The following is a 22957-nucleotide window of genomic DNA, read 5'->3' as shown; positions in this document are numbered from 1 at the left end:
TGTCTAGCAAATAGTAAAGCCCAGTTCACACTATACATTTAATTGGACCACTTAATGGTATCCAACTAATTGTAAGCAAGAAAATTGTACAGTGTGAACAGAAAAATTGTAACAATAACTCCCACTTTTTCTGTTCACACTATACAAATTTCTTGCTTACAATTAGTTGGATACCTTTAAGTGGTCCAATTAAATGTATAGTGTGAACAGAAAAAGTGGGAGTTATTGTTACAATTTTTCTGTTCACACTATATAATTTTCTTGCTTACAATTAGTGGGATACAATTAAGTGTCCCATTTAATTGTATAGTGTGAACTGGGCTTAAGTTTAAAAAATTCAACCATATAAATTGTTTTTATAGCGTGGGAATAGTTCATTACCTAAGTATAAATAAATACATTTTGGTTATTACATAAATAATTATTAACAATTTTAATTTGTAACAAAGACATGAGAGACAGTAAGAATTACATGAATTTCAGTGTTAAGGATGAACGTTTTTCGTTCTGGTCGAAATTTCTTCGATTTATTTATTTATTCTATTAGACTACCTTTTTTTCCATGGATAAAAACTGAACCGCTTTCATTTCGAGCTAGATATTCACATTTTGCAGTTAATTAGATGAATTGAAAAATACAGTTAAATTAACCAAAATTATATAATTATATCTTGTAGAGTTCAACGGTAATAATGAGTGTAGGGAGCCGTTGGCTTTCGTGGCATGAAGGGCTCGCCACCACGCTCCTACGCATTGTAAACTGGCCCCCTGTTTAAAGGCATTAAAAGTCACTTGATGACTTGGGTCTTAAGTGGTGCTTTGACCTATAGTGAGTTGCAGGCTAAGAAAGACAAAATATATAGTACAATCGGCGCAAGGATGCCTCAGATCGTTTCCGGTCATTCCACCGCGCGAAATTTGAATTTGGCCATTTTACGGTCAAATTAAAATTTTGCTCTTTTTGTCGTCTTTTAGCGCCATCTAGAGACCGAAATTGGAATCTTTATTTTTAATTTCGTAATTGTGGTGGCGAGCAAATTTAAAAGATAAGGCATTCCTATCATTCTTAAATTTAAAATATAATGTATACTTATTTAATTTTGTAAATTTATTTCTACGTCTTACCAGTTAAATCGGCAGTTTCTTTTAAAATAGTTACCACGCTTTCTTGGGGGTAACGTTGTCTTAATGAGCTATAGACGTTTAAAATTATATTTTTCTCTTTACTTGTTAACAATAAACCATTATCATGCTTTTTATAGTAACCTCTTGGGCTAATTAAAATATTTGGAGCTTCAATTATCGAACCTTCTTTAGATGCATTCAGTAATTAAACTCATGACAACATGAATTTAAAAAATAGATTCCAATTTCGGACGACAAAAAGAGCAAAATTTGAATTTGACCGTAAAATGGCGAAATTCAAATTTCGCGCGGTGGAATGACCGGAAACGATCTGAGGCATCCTTGCGCCGATTGTACTATATATTTTGTCTTTCTTAGCCTGCAACTCACTTATAGCTGATTATTATTTACTAAATTTGTGGATAATTAGAATTTAACGCCGATCCCAATTTAAAAGTGGCCAGAATGATCGTTGTTATGACTAGAAACCCGTTTGGGTGGGGTTCAATCACTTTCCATTTAAATAAATATCTGCTCTCTCGCGATTGTTTTGTCATTTTGGGTAGTAGTAACTTTGATCTTTGAACATTTTACTTCTGATATTAAAAGCTATGGCTTTGCTAAGAAAGATTAGCTGACCAGATTGGCTTTTTTCGTGTTAATTTGTTTGAAAATATAATTAAAAACTTTGAATAAGTTATTATTAAGCCAGTATGAGAAGAAGGCTCGAAATCGTGAACGGGGAACTTGTAGGAGGTGCAGGTTGTACAAACAAAAGTAGGTCTACACTCGTAAAAGTTAACCTTACAGTTTTCGGGCGCTGGCTTAACCTCTCTATTAGCTTAAGTTAACCTAAGTTGAAGTCTCGGAAAATGTGGTGACTTAATTAAAGGCGCTTTCAGTCAACTAATTTGTCCACTGAATTGGTCCAACTACCTTTTGAGTGACCAACAATCAACATTTTTCGGGTAGGTGACTGATTTTTTGTGCACAATTTATCTGAGATAAACAACTATTTGAAATTCAACCAATGAATTTAATATATTTCGTGACGTCACTGATTTCCACAAAACGTTGGCCTTCGAGTGGACAATTGTTGTACTATTGCGACCCGCAAAAATTTAATATAAGTGCCTTTTTATGGAAAGGTAGGGTGATATATCGAACCTCTAATTTGGTACAAATAAAATTGCATAGTCTGAACGGCACGTGAGCTTATAATTTTCTCTTATCGTGAAAACTTTGAGATTTAAAATAAACGTTAACTATATTAAATTATACTAACGGTCAAAGTAAAAATATCGACCTTAATTCTCACGTTAGTATAGCACGTGTAAATACAAAATTTTCTGGAAAATTAGCAATATCTTCGTTTTTCCAAATTAACGAGCGGAAGGGAATTTTTCTGGGTGGGCGCGTAACCCCCTACTAGGTTCGTCAAACGAATATTAAAAGCTATTTCACCAATTTAATTATTCAGCAAAAGAGGGATTCGCACGCTCAAAGACCTTGGAAAGAGACAATTCAAAGATGCTGCGAAAAAAGTCTATTCTAGTTCCTTCAAATAAAGTATAAAATGACTTTACTTCTAAGTTCAAGGTTTGAAGCATTGTACAAACAAATTGCAACGAAAAAACGTACGAAGAGAGACGCGTACCAGTCATTAGTATATTCGTATCTTTCGTTAATTAATTTAATATCATTATATAACTACTTAAAGCTAGATTGTTTAAAAACTATTAACGTTTTTTATACATTCTGGGAAGCTGATTAGCGCATCTACTTCCCGGATAGATAAAAGTACAAACGTAAAAGCCATTTCCAAGAAAACGCGGAGGAATGTAAATAATAGCCGTTAAAAGGCCAGGTTTGCCGTTCAATGGCAGATAAAGCAAATACTGATATCCGACACTGTACAAGTGTGTGTGCGGCATAATATATTTTAAAGCTATTTCGAAAATTCTAAACTGCTGATATTGATATTTTAAATAATGGTGTATTTTTTTAAGATTTATTTAAGCAGATTTAGGATTTTGGAGATGAATTGGCAAATCCTTATTCTGTATAATGTACGACATTTTGAAGAAAAAAACGACCCCTAATAAAGCGGCTCAAATTAACCAAAAGCAGTTAAGCTCTAAGTATCGAGGGGTCGGACATTTACCAAAATCCCGTACACTTTGTCTAAAATCGCCAAATCTTTTAACTCTCTATATGGTAAATTAACATTGAAATCCCAAAATCACTTCAAAAAGTAAGAAATCCCGAAATCCCGTACAAAATAATGGCAAGTGTCCGACCCCTCGCTAAGTATATAAACAAACAATTTGACGAAAATTAGGACAAATTTATTTAGAATGAGTACATTAAGGTAACACCTTATAGTATTTGTAATTAATAAAATATATCATTACGAGAACGATCAATAGAAAACTCCACTGAAAACATTAAAGTTTCCAAGAAAACAGAATGAGAACTTAAACGTAAACATAAGCGCTAAACATACCCCATATTACCCCAGCATACAAAAATATTTGCATTTTTAGCAATCCGTTTCGCTAAATTATACGGTTGGCGATGTATTCGCGAAAATAGCGACTTAAAAAGAGCACCACCCGAAACCAGCCTAAAAGGGGATACAAGTGGCATCTCGTAAATAATCATAAATAATCGGAACTGGTCTCGGAGGAGAACCTTGGGGTGATGGTTCTTGCCATAGACGCGCATCTCCGGGATGCGCTTGCCGAGTCATATTTTTCCCAAGGATTCGCGCTCGTATATTTATGTTAATGTCGAGCCAAAACTAAACACAGAAAAAGAAATGAAAAATATAAGAGAGCATACGCGAAGCCATTTAAATGACAAATAAGGCAGATATATTTGCGCGGGCGGGTGGTCCCACGACCTTGTCGACACCCAAGCCGCGGAACACGCTGAACTTCTTTATCACGCGCAACAACACCGTGGTGCATCTTCGTCGTAATTCGCGCGGTGGTTATTTGACGTTGCCAAAATTACACCGTTTGTTTCTTAATATAATACAATTCTTCCCGATTTGTCATAAAAAGTTCGTTGTTGATAAAGTGTATTCGTAGCGATACTTTTTAGCGGTTGGAGATTCTGTTCCAACAAAATTTAGCGCCCGCGTAGCAAGGCCACGGAAGTTTAACGACAATATAAATGCAAACGCGTTCTTTTACATATGAAAAATCGAATAAACAATTCACAAGGAAATAACGTCAGCTCGTTAATGGATATACTACAATATTAACTTTAAAACCCCCATGGAGTTTTGTAAACTGGGCCTTCGCAATCGCGTGTCAATTACTCGTATAACGGAATTTTTCAGCCAAAGTTTTTTCGACTTTTGATATTTGTTTTATTTTTCAATATTTTTAAATTAACAATTTAAATTGTAAATTTAAGAAAATAAACAGTTGTTAAACATACACAGTTTGTCACAATTGTTTGATGACCATGGGTCCTAATGTGCCCGTTTCGCATCAGTGAGTGGGCAAACCAATAGGGTCCAATTTGGGGGATGTGGGAGAAAAGTTGATATTCCCAACTCAATCTTAATTTTTCCGAGTTTCTTGTCGAAATGGTTCTTTCTTGAAAACATGGCTCTTAAAAAAAGGTCACCAAAAGCTTCATTTTGCCAAACCGATCCAATTTATTGGGTGGTGCTCTTCACCCCAAAAAGACGTCTGTGCAACCCAAATATATCCCAAACCATAAATGTGAGGGTCGGATTACTACCTTTCACCAAAATTAGTTTTTACTAATGATGTCGTTTTGGGGAGATCCATATCTCTTTACGGAATCAGTGCTAAGCTCAATTTGACCCGATGATACAAAATATTTAGATATCAAAGTATCCCCGACGCTACTGCATAGAAGCCTAGATTGCCAGTGGGCCAGTGGTGTCGATCTTTCCTTTATTGAACGGAAAAACACCGGTGCGTGCTCAGATTGGAAAACATTTTTTTTTATCCGAAATTAAATAAGCGAGTAAAAGCGAAACCAATCTCTAAAAATCATCTTAGGTTATAAAGAAGAGGATTTTTCAGTTTTACGCGAAAAATCTAAAAGAAACACGTATTACGTGAGTCTTTTATAAAAATGACGAATCCCGGCTTATCGGAGATGGCTTCAAAAACTAGTTCGATCACTTACCCGCCCCCCTCCACGCACAGGTGCCTTTCAAAGTCTCGATATGGGCTGCAGTGGTCAAAGGCGCAAACTCTTTTTTAGGTGCATTTTAATAGATGGCCACCGAAGTTAGCGTAGACATAAAGCCACCTTTCAAAGGAGACCGACTTCACTGAAATTCGCAGCCGACAAAAAAAAAAATACACGCAATGAAAACAATTCGGGCCGAGACACATTTTAGATTTTACATAATCAGGCGTTGCTATAAGAGAGACTACATTAGAAGAACCCTGGAAATTGTTTGAGGGTATTTAATATTAGTGTGTTTTTATGTTAAAAAGTGAGCAGCTTTCTATGAGTTGGCGAAATTGGAGGACATCAATAAAATGGGTCCAACTAGATCACAACTGAGATCTTTAGAGACCCGTAAGCATATTGGTGTCTCCATTGGTGCGCGATGTTTGTATATAAATAAGTTGACCAACTTCATACTCAAAAAGTAGTAAGCACTCAAGCAGAAGCATGAAGAGTGATTGTAGGAACATGGGAAGAATGTTCCAAAATGACCACATACAATCACATTATCCCTGCCAGCATATCATATTTTCTTAATGAAATGACGGGATATGACCGAAATTACGTAAATTTCAACGAAAAACTCGTAATCAACTTTATGAGTGGGAAACTGCTCAGGATTCCTTGGCGTTTCTGGCTGTGGCAATCTGAATTTTAGTTCGTGCCACGCGATCATGAGATTTTGTTTCCATGTTAACCTTTTCAAAGAACAAGGAAAATAAACCGTTTCCATTTACGGTCCACTAATTGAATGCTTCGTGTGAAGGTCTCGTTGAATTTTTTCCGTGGAAATGTGGTATAGAGGTATACTTAAAAGAAATTATGATACATATGCTGCTCGGTGAGTGTGTATGGTGGACATTTGAATGATTCGCAAAACATTTTCTAATCACACGTTTTATTTTGGTTATGTTTAATTAATTCTTATTTGATTTTTATAGCTTATTTAATAATCAGCTAATACCTAATTAGGCACCACCTTAGGCCCAAAGTCATCTAGACTCTTCTAATGCCTTTAAATCAATGCGTAAGACGGTGGTAGCAAGCCATTCATGCGGCTTGTGACCAAAATTATCCAAGGGTCTCACCCAGAAGTATAAGTCTATTATTTAGATTCAGTAATTTCTAATATTAACGAGGGCCCACTTCAGTAAAAGCCCTCAGGGTCCGCTCGCCATCTGACAAGGCCACCCTTTATGTACAGTCCACCCCTGACAACAGCTCCATACGCTTACTATATTACCGTTAACCACAACAAGTTTGTTTAGAAAGGGGAAACCGAAAGAACTGGAGGGAGAACCTATCTAAGCAGTGAGGAGAGAACTTTCAAGCTCAACGCAGAAGGAGTTGTACCGAATTTTCACCCAGTGCCACAAGCTGTGATAGAACCTGGCTCCTCTCGCTGCGATGCGAAAGTGCTAGTGACTCCGACACCTCCCTTACGAATATCATAAATTACCGAAAGCGATAATCTAAAGGACAAGGTAAAAATCGACACGAAGAGAAATAAAATAAGGGTTCACGGTCATTGTCAATGAAGAAGGTAGTTTTTCAATTGGAAATCAAGACAGGTAGTTAGCTCGAGAGAAAAATTGTCATCCACATCTCTCAGTCCGATTTCTCAGAAACCAAAGGATGGTAACTAATCCAGAGCGGGGGAAGATCGAGTCTCGACCAAGGGCATTTCGGTTCAAGGGCGCGAGGCGAGCGAACTAGACCCGATATATCACTAACAATGGCCAGTTCATTAATCTTCAATATTTCTGGCCGGAGACGACATTGGGTGTTATTTAGAATGGGGCGAATAATAAATTACCCAGAACTAAATATACTTCAAGATTTACATGAATGAGAAACGAAACGGCTGCTATACGTGTCGCGAAAGAGCCCCGCGGCCCAACAGAGAGCTATAATCCATCCATTAGCCGTCAGAACGATTCCTTCCCCTTTCAAAATCCAGCCAATCGAACTGGGCTACGAGATAAGCTAGATTATTAAAGACGGAATGACCCCGTCGGTGACCCCGCGCGCTAGCACAGGGAATAACGTAATATTAAAGTCGGCGAGCTGTCTCACAGTTCCACAAAGACCTTGAATTTTCCTTCTTTTTACGAGAGGAAAGGGTTATGGGGTTTACAGGCAGTCGCTCTCCGCAACTTAGTAACCTATACTCTTCGCCTATCGCCGTAAGAAGGAATAATACATCACGAAGTAGCGGAATGGACTTTTTCCAACATTCGCGCGTCGAACGTTCGTTTCTTATCTCGCAGTTTCACGATTGGACTTTTTACGCCGAGAAAAACATTTTATGTTACATCTTGGGGGAAAAAAACACGGTGTATTTCAAACGCACATTCAGCTTTCTCTGTAAATTCTAAAGTTTGTTTAACGCTATTAATGTCTTTTATGATCGAGTTTAAAGGCCAATTATCAGGTTTCCCTAGCTTCGAAACACACTAACTGAGAATTTATTACAATTCCGAGAAAAAGTAATTATTTTCGTACGAGTTTCGTGCCTGGAGGTATTTTTTAAAACTATTCCCATTTAATTAGCATCCCAGCTTCTATTTACATTATTAAAAAATATTTCTGAAGAAGACTTAAGTTAAAATAATTAATGTAGCGGAACCATTCGTAAAAGTTCATTATTGCTCACTATATATTACTTTTAAATGTCAAAATATCTATATCAGTTTGTAACGTTTCGAAGTTCGTTTGGCGCGTGATTTTTCGTACGCGGAATATGACTCACGTTAAATGTTCATTAGAAATTACGAAGGTGGAAATAACACATAACGATACTAGGACTCATAAGTATTATGATTATGGCGGAGTGGTTAGCACTTTCGCCTCGCAGCAAGAGGAGCCGGGTTCGATCCCAACTTGTGGCACTGGGTGAAAACTCGGAACAACTCCTTCTGCGTTGAGTTTGCAAGTTCTCTCCCCACTTGTTTAAGGGGTTTTCCCCCGAGTTCTTCGGTTTCCCCTTCCATAAAAACTTGTCTAGGTTAACGGTAATAGTTAGTGTAGGGAACTGTTGGCTCGATCTCGTGGCATGCAGGGCTTGCCACCACCCTCCTACGCATTGTAACCCAGCCACCTGAATTAAGGGCTTCAAAAGTCGCATGATGACTTAGGCCTAAGGTGGTGCCTTGGGTATTAGCCTAGCTGATGATCATGAACTCTAAGCTTATAATTTAGCTAGTTGAGACAGTACAAATTATTTCCGAATTATATTGTAAATAATACAAGTATTCTGGGAATATGTTAGGTTGTTAATTATAAAGCCCCCTTTGAAACAGACATAAATTAAAAAATGACATTTCACAGCTCATTAAACTAAAACCAGAATTGAATTCCAGTAGTTCATTAAAAATTGTTCTTTAGAAAAAGTGTATTTATATTTATTATCTATTCAGCTTATTAGGTTTTGTCGGAAGCGTATCGAAACATGAAGTATATTCTTGTAAGGATCCAGCCGTTTCGGGAAGTTAAGTTGTTTGAGTGGATGCTAAGCCGTTGGAACCTTGCCCACCAAATCCAGTGCTTTTTTTCGGCTCGCGCCATTTGTTTTAGTTAAGATAACTATACCGTTTTCTGGTGGTGCCAGGTGAAATTACTCGCCGTTTCACTGCAGATTCCTGTCCAAGTTGATATCGAGGGGCTAAACACATTGTAAAAACCCGTATACTTATTACAGACATACGAAACTAAGTTAAATGCTAAATCTGTAATAATTTCTGTAATTACTTCTGTACAGTCAAAGGTACAGGCTTGTACACTAATTACGGAAAGTCATCAGCTGCTCTGTTGATATAGCTTTGCAAAAGCCCGCTTGCATTTAGGAAAAAGCGAAGTAGTATTCGCCATGTGTATAGAAAGAAAATGGACAAATTTTGTTATTTGTTAAGCTTCTTTGAAAACATAGATCAACGGTATTGAAGATTTTCTGAATTCTCATTTCCAATAAGCGTCGTAACACAGAGGTCGGTAACCCGCGCGAGAATTAAACGGGCAGCATGCGGGTGCCATTTTTCATGCCAGCTTAAACAGCGATTACGTCGACTAAAAACCGAACTTGAATCGATAAATTTTACGATATGTAAAAGAAAATTTCATTTACATATCTCTCGGTAAAAGAACTCATACTGCCAAATATTGTCCCTGGAACGCGATTTGTTTAAGAGCAACGAAAATGAAGGCGAAACTGTAATGGCAGTTGCCTGTGTGTAATGTAGAGGCTACAACGTGGGGCCTTTGAAAAAAAAAGGGAACTACCAGAGATTAAAGTCAAAGTGAAATTTTTCTACGTGTTTTTTTTTGCCCTGCCTTTCCGAGAAATAGACAGTAAATTTCCCCTAAATGGGAAAAATCTGGTTTTCGGTGTTCACTGACAGCGAGTGGAGGCCCCGAACTAAAACGTCTAATTCCCGCACAGCTTCAATGTCTGCGATGCTCCGCCACTTTCAGCCACTTCACTTACACGTGTTAGATCCCCTCGCTCCTTTTGGTCTAGAAAAACTATTTATTACGGTTAATTCACGGTTTCGGGGGAGATAATTTATTAATTTAAAAGTGCCATTCAGTTTTGCTTCAGTAGTATTGGGGTTAAAGTAAATCTACGCCAGTGGCAAGATTTGAAAAGATTTACCTTGAACTTCTAAGTTTATAACAACTTTTTGCGTGAGTATACTTCGAAATTAGGTAAAGTAACCAAACTATTGTTAAGGTATTCCAGTATAGTATGAACTTATAGCGCTTGATAAATTGTTTTCATATCGTAAATAGTGGCACTAGTGAGATGAGGATCTCAGTGGGCTACTTCTTCAGATTTTGTTTCGATTGTTATTCAATTTCAAAGCTCTACGCCCTATCTAAATGCTGAGCTTATAGCAAGTTAATTGTTACGAAGTACTATCATTTTACAAGTTAAACTCATTGCGTGGAAGATTTAGCTAGGTCTTTAAACCTGATTCTTAAAGAATGTATATTATAAATCTAATATCGATTGCTAACAACTTATTTTTAACGTAACTAGCGCCAAAATGTGAAATTAAGTGCTCCACAGTAAATATGAGACATCAATATAAAAGACCAATTTCAATATTATTTTGCGCTTAGAATAAATAAATTCGTTTGGGTATATCCTTTAAGATTCTCTAATTACCATAAACGCAAAATTTAACCATGGTTAATTTAAACTAGTAAATAGTAAGTAATATACTATAGAGACAGATACTTCATGGTTTAATATAAACTTTTTAATGAAATATACATAATAAATATAAATCTCTTTGATCGGGCTTGTTTTCGTATTTTCATCGGTTTATGACTTTTGGGAGCGTTTGGTTGGTAATGGCATACAGATTTTGGTGGTTATTTGATTCTTGACTTATAAAATTTAGAAGAATAATTTAAGAAGCTTTTGAACTTATGGGCAGTTTTTGGGGATGTTGTATACATGCCCCCCCCCCCCCCCCGAAACGTATGGTCGTACATACAAATAAAGGTAAAAGCAATGCATAAAGATAAGTTTGTACAATGAAACTGTTTCAATTAGAAAATACACCTGACGTATAGTTTTTGGCTTTAATTAGGCCAATAGAAGTCAGTAACTATTTTGTCGTAAATTAGTAAATTATAAATACCCTAAGTAACATAATATCCATAAGTATGACACTTTCTTCATGTTTCAAAACTTATTTTATCACCGAGCTTTTTTCTATACTGACACTCTCACTCATTTACGATTGGAACTTGCAACCAAATTGAGCAGTCTATTATCGTCCTTGTTCGTAGAATATTTTGCCTGGGGCATATTTAGAACTAAATCTTGATTGCGCAATAACTCAGTTCGGTGATAATTTTGGCTAATTGTCATAATTATTAGTATTATGTATTATTAGGAAAATACTAAATGGCACGATGAGTTACCAAAAGAATGTGCTTTTCAAGATAATCCTTATTAGTAGTGATCGTTAATGGGTATACCGTTGTTCAATTTAAGATTTGGATAAGTTTTATTCCCAAAAAGGCAATGAATAATAATTAATAAGTAATAGTTAAAAAGTTTCAATTTACGGATATCAGAACCAGTATCCAGTTAACATTAAGCCGGGATAGAAATCAAAAATATTTCCCGCTCAAAACGTTGACTTTATATTACATAACAATAAAAATTGTTGTATAATATGTTAACGTGACTGACGCATTACCCCCAAAATACACTAAAGAATTAAAAAAAAGTAAACGCGCTACATAGCGGAAGATTTCGTGAAAACTACGTATAAGGCCACCCGTTTAACTAGTAAATACATCACCTAAAACCTACGCAATTATCCTAAATACGCAGAACGCATTTGCAAAAAGTTCAACAGCGATGCATTTGTTGGAAAGTATCTTTTGGAAATTCTTTATAGGCGATTGAAAAACGCATGAAAATTCATGACGACGATTTCACCCCCCCCCTCCCAACGTGCGCTTGAATCGAATGTAAAATGGAAAGTGAGATGCAGAGACAGGATATGGCGGGGGAGGGCGGACATGATGGAGGGGCATCCAGCGAACGAGAGAGAGAGAGAGGTCACGTGATAACTTTCCCTTATAAAGACAGTGGGGTGTGAGGGCGGATGCGACAGGTAGTTTCGGAAACTCTGGTCGGCAGGATCCGCATCTCGGCATCTCCGGTGTGACCCAGATCCCTCACTCACTCCATCTATCGACGCTTAGCGCGCGCCGCGAAAGAACGCTCGATTTTGTTCGGCTCACTTTCGATTTCTTATTGTCATTCTAAATAAGATCAAAAACAATTGGGCGCGTTGGACGCGACGGGAGGGAAAGAGAGAGAGGACAAGGAGCACCACACTTTGATCGGCAGACTGAATCGAAATCGTAAGTCCACTTTTATTTGCATTTATTCCCGCCTTTCCATTGTTATGCCTCTAATGATTTCGAAACTCTTAATGTACCTAAGGCCTATTTAAAATTTGGAGTAGTGCGGGTCAATTTTTGGTTTAATGCAATTCTTCAAAAAAAAACAAGTCATTAAAATGTAATAAAAAACTTCCGAAATGAGATAATTTCGCGAGAGTGAATTAGTTGAAATTAATGGTTTCATCCATATTCAAATCGTGGAGTTTATTAATTAGTTGGGATCGTCTAATACCCTTGTTTTCCATTTACTAATTTTCTAATTACGTTCTCAAAAGATTTATTTGGAGATTTAATGGGTTAATGGTAAAATTATTATTAAAAAAATTAATTAACTCTATTTATAAAATTAACAAAATCTAACTAAAAAATTTACTGTTCCGAGAAAAAATCAAACTAAACTAATTTAAATAAATTTAAAATTTTGATTTAACTTTCGTAAGTTCATTCATCGAATTTCAACCGTATTTCGATAATTTAGATGTAAATATTTTTGTTTGAATTAATAGTTTTTCAATATTAATTTTCTCGAAACATATACCTATTTTGAACAATATTAATATTTAATTAATAATTTTATTTTATAATAAAAGTAAAACCCATATTTAACCATTTTAATACGTTATTCCAAAAATACCTCCGAAAATATAATTTTTCAAATGCTTAATTTTGTTAATGTTCAAACGAGGCCCCAGAAAACTTGAAAACGGCTCATCTTTTGATAGCAAATAAAAGATAGAATAAGGTAAACAGCTTGTCACATCAGCCACCGCATCCATTTAGGCCTGTTCTTCGAAACACCCACTTAACAAGGACCAATTAGGTAAATCCATTTTAGTTGATATAAGTGTATGTTCGTGTAAATTAAAAATTCGATTAGATTTTCAAGACCCAACTCCAGAAATGTCTAATTACACGATTAACAACTAGTTTATCCTTGCAAATGTTCATCAAATAGTATTTTTGTAAGAGTAATTTACGGAAGGAAACCAAATTAACCTCTTGACAAGGCTAACCCCCACATTTTGACTAATTGTTACAAAAAAGCAGCTGTTTTTTTTAAGAAAAAAAGGGCGATGACGCACTAATGAAAATTAAAATACGAACTCATTTGAAGAAGCGTCAAAACCACACCTAAAAACCAAAAATTTCAAATGACTTCGAATTTGTTTACGCTATGAAAATAACGAATAACAATACTTCTTTCAACAGCGACTATAAGTAATTTAGTGGTCCATTATTAATTTGTTTCGACATATTCGCTTGATCGATAAGCATAGAAAATATTTTCCTATTTCAATATATGTCTTAATAATTTTAATAATTTGGTAAAATATTTTTAAATGTCTACGTTTGTTATTTAGACTAACCCAAAATGAAATCGTTGTAAATGTATACTTTTTCTAAACGGCAAATACATCATTTCAAATCGGTCATAAATTTTGCTTCGCATTTTTATCCAAATAAAAATTGATTAATATTCATGAAGCCACAAAACCGTACGTTAACATTCCTTTATTAGAATTTTTCCGTTAAAAGCTTTCGCATTAGAGAAAAAGTATTTTCCCATGCCCTTTTCCCCGTTGGGGTGAGGTCCTCTGTTTTGGCATCATGACAAATGAAGGCGCAGATAGAGTGGTCAGACCTGTTACGAGCGAAAAAAAGTGCAGTCGTTTTATTTAATACAAACATTCCGACCAGTTTCACTTTCACAATGAAAATGATGCGAAGGAGGCAAATTACTTTCAGAGTGGATATTTTTTTAATAGAAGTAGTCATTATATTTAAATATAATAATTTCCGTTAACGGTACTTCGGGGGAAAGGGGGAGTAGAGGGGCTAAAACGTGACCGGACCGGAGGCTAGCTTGACCGAAATGCTTCAGCGCGGTCAGGTTGGAATTTCACAAACACGCCGTTTCTCGTGCAACAATATCACGTGTCCTAATTAGAATCACACCCAGTAAATTACGGAGTAATAAAAAGTTTAATAGTTTATCATGGGTTTTTTGCTGGTTTGCTTTTTAGTAGTAATACGTTTTCTCTTAAGATGTCGCCACCCATATGAAGGGTGTAGACGAAAATTACCTTAATGGACAGTTTGGCATTTTTTCTTGGTAGTTTAAACAGGCTCGTTGATGCAATTTTCTCTAAGAAGGGGTTGAAATTCGAGAACTAATTTTGATTATCACCAAGTGGATTTAAATGCCAAAGAAAATGAACAAATCATTTTCGAAAATCTAAATAAGTGTATTAACAGTATTTTAACAGCGTCCCTTATAAATACAAGAAAGCAATCAAGGTACCTAAGAAAATGAGGCACTAGGGTTAGGCCCTGGTCTACTTTCAATTACAAAATGATCGTCTGTGTTACACAAAATCGAAAGCAGACGAACTTTCGTTGCAACTTGCAAAGTATGCGTGGGTGTGGCTTATAGAATCTCTGCAATCGCATATTCTTTGGTACGTGAATGTATTCATGGTAATTGAATAAAGAAGAAAAACTGACGTATGGCGAGAGAATAAAGGGGCTTTCCCCCGAACTGTTTGGTTTCCCCCTTTCCATAAAACCTGCCAGAAATTAACGGTAATAGCGAGTGTAGGGAGCTGTTGGCTCGCGTGCAGCGTTGCCAGTTCCTGAAACACAAATTATCGTACCACAGCCAAAAAATTATCGATCTCAGAAAACAATTATCGTATGCCTGGAAACTGGCGGTAAATTTAAATTGTGTGTAAAATAGTGACGTTAAACTTGTGAAATCGTAATTTTTAATAACACTTAAAGGCCTAGGTTTTCTTCTGCCTGTCACCCTTTAAATTTTACTTTCCTTCCAAACAAATACCCTGGTGGTAGGCCAACGTGTTCTGCTGTAGGCCTACCACCAGGGTATTTGTTTGGAAGTTGAACCGATTGAAAACGTATGTTTCAAAATCGCAGTTTTAACTGGTTTTCAGCTAATTTAAAAATTATCGTACATTATCGTACGCGTGAGCTAAATTATCGAAAAATGCGTACTATATAGTACGCCATTGAAAATATCATACGTCCCAAAAATTCTCTCGAAATTATCGACGTGTACGATAATTATCGTATGTCTGGCAACGCTGCTCGCGTGATATGAACGGCTTGGCACCACCCTCCTACGCATTGTAACTCGGCAACCTGAATTCATGGCATTAAAAGTCGTTATAGATGACTCGGGTCAAAGGTGCTGAATTGGGTATTAGTCTAACTGATTATTACAAACTATTAACTATTAGGTTAGATCTTTAAAGCCTTATCTAGACGCTTTACAATATATTTAAAGTTGTTGTAATTACCTAACTAGAATCTTTCCTAAGCATGGGAAATACCACCCTCTATAATCGTATTGCACCCTATAAATTATCAAATCTGACGTAACGAAGGTCATTTTATGGAAAAAAAAACCTTACGCAACTAGAACTTTTTGCAATATAGATCTAAGATAGTATTTTACAACAGTTCTCAAGGAATGGAAAGGTAATTTTCACTACGTTAACTCGTACGAAGAAAAATGAACAATCGCTTCGAAACGCCGTACGTAGACAAAGATAGGGGTATCAATTAAGACTCGATTTGGGCATTGCGTACAACCGCACCCCCGCGTATAATAAGACGCGTTTCCCATACTAGAAATACACCTTACCCGTTACTACCGTCGAAGGCTAAATGACCCTCGTATTTCTAAACCACTAATAAGTGGTAATATTTATTTCTCGAATAAACTACGCATTAGCCACAATGAAGGCTAATTTACTTCGTAATACCTATAGCCTTGAATTTACAACAAAAACAGTTTTTAGCGATGGCTCGGAGAATGGCGGCAGCTAGTACCACGATTACACGTCGCCTCCGACCTCTAAGATCAATTAATATTGTACCGAGAGAGAAACCCAAAAACAAACTCTCGACGGCGTGAAAAACGCCAAAAGAAAGACGTGAGATATTCTATTTTATTCCACTTTCCTTTGTCTCGAGAGGTAATCTGCTTGCCAAATCACCCCGAAAATGAGAAAGAGACCCGTTACACCCAAACCAGCCTAGCTCTTTTTTCAGGTGCGCTTTCAAATACTAATTTAAGACGTAACTCGTGAAATCGAGACACGCGTAATCGTAGAGGTCGGGGATGGTTAACTTTTATTCAATAGATAAAGCTCTCAAAATTATTCGTAAAACGTTTTGATCAAGTAATTTATATTTCTGTATTATCCGATTAATTTTTTGATATATTTGTAAAATTCATCGGAAAAACGGAAACGACGTTTTTTTTGATAAAAAGCTAAAATAATACATGTTTTTTAATCATTTTCCGAAATATTAACCGGTAAATTTCTTTGTTTACATTTTTTCCCCGAAAAAAATCAATTTAAACATGGATAATGATTAACCGTCCCCGACCTCTATGTAATCGTCGGTTCCCATACTGTATTGAACTTAAAAGCTTGCGTAAATGAATTGAAAATTAGTGGAATTTGACGGAAAACACTATGAATAAAGTTTTAATAAGACAGATTGAGCTGAAAACGTAAGAGGTGCAAACTGTACACATACATATACATTCCAATAAGTAACCCCTTACACGTTATCTATATCAACATTTTAACTTGTTTTGCATTACACGCTTCATGTTCGATTGTTTACCAGAAATGGCGTATTTCCGTTAGAAATAAAATTACTTTTACGGTAAATCTCTGAAAATGTTTCTACAGACTCTCTTGACAAGTATATGATTCGGAGTCATCTCCAACAACAAAATTAGATTTTGATCCCAAAGTCCCTAAATTTTGGTTTTGATGTACTGCTCAAAACTATACTCCGGGTAGTAATTATTACTAATAATTTGGAAAATAATAGGAATAGAGTTCCAAATTTTCTGTAGCTTAAACTGAATAATAATAATAAATATTAATTAAAATGGTTTGGGAAATTAATTTAAATAGGAAAGACTATTTATAGTAAATTTTTCCAAAAGCGAGCCACCCCAGCCAATACGTTACTCACTGTCAAAATTCTAAGTAAATTTATTTTATTGTACACCAAACTCAAAAACTAAAAATGAACCATCACAAACTCATTTTTGTCGGGCGTCACAACCTCTCCACGTTTGGATCTAGGAGCAACAAACACAAGGAGAACGCAGCTAACCTTTAAACACGCTAACGCAGTGTTGTGTACAACTTTCATTGGACGAGCCTTTACGCTAAGCGTTTTACGGAAATCAGGAAGTCATTTTCCGTATTTTCCCCTTCCAATAAAAACTGTACAAAAGAAAATGCACGACTTTTGATGGGTTGCGTTCTCCTTGTGTGGGGTGCTGTGTTTGTTGCTCCTAGTTTGGATTAAGCAGCCTTACTTACCAACATTCAAAGACTTTAATACGAGTGACAGAAATTTAGAAATCGATCAATTTGTGCACCATAACACGTGTCGGAATTCAAGATGGCTCCATACCCTATAATGTTCTATATGTTCAACGGAGTCGGTGGAAACCATTTCAAAAGACGGTGAAGTTGGTGTTGCAAAGTTGTCCCCTTTCGGCGACGGTCTTGTTTTTCTTCGATATCTAGACGAGCGCGGGTGTTGGCTATTGTTTTCGCTCGTTCGAGGTCGCGAGCAGCCAGTAATGATCTCCGAACAAGAATAAAGAAATAAAGAAAGAACAGCACAATGGGAAGCCACCCGAAACAAGTACTCAGTTTGGTCCAAAGCTAGGCTCAATACCCCGCGATACAAGTCGGGATAGCCGATCGCGACAGGAAAAAAAAAAACACAAAATTATCGTGTCAAGGGCGCGCGCCCATTAGAAATTCTTTTAGGCTGCCACAGACGTTATAAAAGATGATATTAGTCAGGTCATCCTCAACTGTATCGTTTCCTTTACATATTTTATAATTTCGCGTGATTTCCGGGGTCTCCGTGGTGGGTCTGACACTCGTTTTTCCTCGTAAAATTGGATCTGGTTTAAAGTTCCTGCCCCGATATTACCCATATATTTTCCATTCAAGGCTGAAGAAACGCACGAATTAGCCGTCAATTCAACAAGTTAGACACTTTATTATTTAATAATTCATATCGAAATCTCTAGCTCACCCAGATATTTCTACAAGGGTTTATGGAACAAAGTTTTATTGTTGAAAACGATGGAATTTGGTCCGAAGTCGGGTTACTTTGGAAGTTTAGCTATAATCCACTTACAAATTTGCTGGTGTTTCGCGGTCTGGAATGTCTTTCTGAATTTGCGCTACACATGCAGATCCAACATTGAAAAATATCGCCATTTTCAAGGTTAGGATCGCCATTTTCAAGGTTAAAACTTACTACAGATCGTCCATTTGGGCAATAAAGTGCTATTAAAGCTAACAAGCAGATAAAGTGGCGAAAAAATGTGCAGGCATATCATTTAAGCAAACTAAATTATGACCAATTTCAGAACGAATAACCGCATTTATAAGTGGTTATCCAATCATCCCTCATAGTTATCCGTTATCTCTCATAAGACACATAACTCTGATTCATCAGCTTATTTCGTTAAATCAAGAGTCCATAAGTGTAATGAGAAAGCTTGACGGCTTCCGCAGGACAGCGAAATAATAATCAGCTAGGCTAATACCCAAGGCACCACCCTAGGCCCAAGTCATCTAGCGACTTTTAATGCCATTATCACAGGTGGCTGGGTTAGATTGCGTAGGAGGGTGGTCGCAAGCCCTTCATGCCACCCGAGCCAACAGATCCCTACACTATCTATGGCCGTTAACATCTACAAGTTTTATGGAAAATGGAAACCGAAAGAGCTCAAGGGAAAACCTCTATAAGCAGTGAAGAGAGAACTTTCAAACTCTACGCAGAAGGAGTCGTTCCGAGTTTTCACCCAGTGCCAGAAGCTGAGATCGAACCCGGCTCCTCTTACCGCGAGACGAAGGTGCTAACCATTCCGCCACCCCATCTTTATAGAGAGGAACCAAACAGATAAAATCTAACTTCTGCCCTTGAAATGCCCTTGAGACTACCAAAACTATCATCGAATCAGTTGATAGATAAAACTAAAACGTAGAAGAGCTTCATTTCTGAATATGAATTTTAAAGTGAAATGTATTTTTGGTCGTAATGATAAACGTAGAAATGGGAATAAAATCATTAGTGTGGTGAAATTTCCCTTCTCTACGCTTTCTGCTTACAAGTTTTAGCGAAGGAGCTAAGGTTATGTACTTTTGAAGGGTTCCTGTTGAATGAATATGCCAATCCAAACGTTTCTCTGATTAAAGCATCTCCGCGAAAACAAAATTTATCCAGAAGCCCTTCAAGGTTGAACACTCAATATAAACTAAATATTGGAATACGCTTACAATAAAGACGAGACAACAATAGACGTATTCATCTCGGTAAAAAGAGGCAAAGGTTAAGGACAGCCGATAGCTTTGGGATCCGCCTATCTCATTAAATCCGCTTACAAATTAAACGTTCCACGGAAAAACCCATAATATCCCCTTGTCACAATGATCAAAAGCCCCTGGAAGGAACACCCTTTCAATTAGCGATTACCATTTTAATTAATTTTTCTTCGGTATAAGTCATTTGATTCACGGAAACGAAGAAAACGGTCAAGATAATTTACAATTTTCGAGAGAAACGAACCCTTCTTTAAAAGGAAAACCCGACAAATCGAAAACCTCGTATTGCTTTCAATTAAAGACGACATCCCATAATTTAGAAGTCGTCCTCAGTATGTCAAGGTCAACCGCGCGGCACCGAGGAAATCAGAAACGTAATAAACGACGAACGTGTCTTCGCGCGGGACTAATTATCTCGAAGACATCTCAAATATCGCGTCAAACTTGACTAACTTGTAAAATTCGATTAAATGGACCATTCTTAAAATGTTCTTTTCTTCGTAATTTCCTGAAGTAAATGCGGTTTATTGTTAAGTTGTCAACATTAATTAAAATATGGAACATTAGCGTAAAGTTTATTTTGTTTTATTTAAAGAAACTAAAGACAAATTCTGTGGGTTTGCCAAATATAAATACGCTTAATGTCCACTCCCAGAAGGAATGTTAAGGGATACGGCAGGACACCCATGGCGGAGGTACGACAACCACCCGTAAGGGAGTAGGCGATCGTCTTCAAGTGCCTAACAGACTCACGGGATTAATGACCAATACGCCTGCTATAAATCGCAATATGTGCTTGGATATCTAAAGCATATCGAAGGGGTACAAACGCTATTGGCGCCCTCTGTTTGCGTTGGGCTCAACTATATTCTTACATTGCCTTAGTCATCTCCACCCCGTAGTAATGGAGCCAAGGGCGTTGGAACCCTTCTCTTTAAGGGCGCAGTTCAATAAGTGCAACTAAAAACAAGTGCATTTACAAACAAATTACACTCGATGATTTTTGTGGTTCTTGTATTTTGCAAATAAGTTGAAGTTGCTTTAACACAATAACACTAGTATACATTAGTTGAATTTTTAAATATGTAGAAAAATAGTGTAAAATGGCTACAGTTTACATCAATTTGAACGTCATTTTTAATTGAAAATTTGTTGAAAATGTTTTTCCTTTGTATTGCAGAAAACGATTATGTAAATGCAATCACCAAAATAAGTGAAGTAAGAACTACGTGAGGTCTAAATATTTGGCGTTGAATGATGAATAACGTCAAGTGTCGACCCGCGACATTGTTTTGATATCGTGAATGATTAAAACGCGTTCGAAAATAATAGAAAAATATCCGAAAATTGAAATTGACAATAGCGCAACGTGCGTCCGAATTGCGTGTAAAATATACTATCCGGCGCAACCCAAATTTCAACATCAAAATGACGTCGGCCGCGAAAGAAACAATATCAACGCGCGTGCAAATTCCGCCTCCATTAAAATGATAGCGCGGGAGGAGGGGGGGGGGGGAGAGAAAAGCGCCCTCTATGATGGGTGGCGCGCGATAAGTGATGGATAGACGCAACCTCGTTTCGCGATTCACCCCTTTGAAACGTCCGTATAAGGGTAAAGGCTAGTTTTCACTAGAGCAAAAACGTCGTGATGGTGACCGTTGACGCAAAAAAATTGCATTAGGCCTTACGGGCATTTTTTGCGTCAACGTTCACCGGCCTAGCGTTTTTATCCTAGTGAAAACTAGCCTTAACGGGGGTGGGCGCCTAAACGTGAGTGTCTGGGCGCAAACTTTTCCGAAAAAAGTATTAGATGAATAAAAATATATCCAGTCAACTCCCTTTAATTAAAAAGGCGAAACTCGACAAACATTGACTCCACGGAGAGAGAGAGAGAGAGAGAGAGAGAGAGAGAGAGAGAGATGATGATTACGCGAAGGGTTCGCTAGAAGTCCACCTTAAATATTTGAGAGAACTCCGTTCTTATTAACGGGCAGTTCATTATTTACTCATCTCCGTTATTTAACTCTCGTCTTATCCGCGAGAGGGAGTAGGTGTTAAAGGGGAAAAGCGTTTAATGACGGACTTAATACGACGGGCAAAACTAAAAGGTGTTTTCTTCCTCGTTATTTCTTTCGCTTTACCAAAACCGGTTTCACACGCTCTCTACGCGATTCGTTAACCTAAATTACGCGTTAATGTTTTCTTCCAATCAATGGGGAGGAAGTAGAATTTTAGGCTGGTTTCCAGAGATTCTATACGACGCTTGATAATAGAGATACATGTAGTCTTAGCGCGGGCAGATTGAACGTAGTTTTCCTTTACGTTCTCAATTTCTCTAATAATTTATCATCATTTATTGAAAGAATGTTATATAACGTATTATTTGGAGAGATTTTCACAAACAGAATCGTGTTTAGTTGATTTCACCTAGGAGCAACAAACACAACACCCCACACAAGGAGAACGCAGCTAGCCTTTAAACACGCTAACGCTGTGTTGTGTACAACTTTCATTGTACGAGTCTTTACGCTGAACGTTTCACCAAAAGGAGTAAACAATTTCTGTGGGCTCCTAGTCATTACGCTGAACGTTTCACCATAAGTCTATTATTATTTCCATAAGTTTGTCACTTTAGGGAATATTGTACTGAGAGCTAGTAACGGAGTGACGTCATCGCAAGAATAAAATATGCCCCTAGCGAGGCGCTATCAAAGGCTACGTGTGACGCGTTAGCAAGCCGACGCAAAACGGCGACGAAGCCCGTAATGCAGTCTGTCTTGCGAATAGCTCTTCAGAAAAATTGTTGCATGTGAAAAATAGGAAGTGTCACACTTATGTATATTATTATACACTTATGGTTTCACCACAAGGAGAAGACAATTTCTGTGGGGTGCCGTGTTTGTGGCTTTATTGGAAAGCGCATCGAGGAGCTGCCCTTTAAAACGCAATAATGTAGAAATTGCTAAAGAAAAAACTCTAAAACTAGTGATCTCGAATTCGACAACAATAAATGGTATTTCTGATACATATTAATGGTGAGTACCGCGTGAGCTTTTGTAGTTTGTACAAAGAGGGCGCTAGAGCGTAGAAAAACACAAAACAACTGGAAACAAGTGGATCCCACGCTTGGAATCATTTCGCGAAAACGAAATCTTGAACAAAAGTACTTTTCAACAGAATTGAAACATAAAGAAAACGAGCACGCCGCGTAAACAATTAAATGAAGTTTACTCCTCTCTCTCTTCGATATAATTACAATAAAAATA

General features: G+C 37.0%; 1 protein-coding gene across 1 annotated transcript in view; it reads left to right on the top strand.

The window, feature by feature from the left end:
- The first annotated feature begins 12003 nt into the window (after positions 1 to 12003).
- The window catches only part of sona (sol narae metalloprotease), a 67026-nt gene continuing 56072 nt past the window's right edge, over positions 12004 to 22957 (top strand). The window contains exon 1 of the mRNA XM_090172788.1: positions 12004 to 12243. The gene's annotated coding sequence lies outside the window, so the exon portion shown is untranslated. The remainder of the gene's footprint in view (positions 12244 to 22957) is intronic.

This window comes from Leiobunum rupestre, chromosome 4 (assembly GCF_980474605.1).
Source record: "Leiobunum rupestre chromosome 4, qqLeiRupe1.1.hap1, whole genome shotgun sequence".
NCBI lineage: Eukaryota > Metazoa > Arthropoda > Arachnida > Opiliones > Sclerosomatidae > Leiobunum > Leiobunum rupestre.
This window is presented reverse-complemented; position numbering and strand designations above follow the sequence as displayed.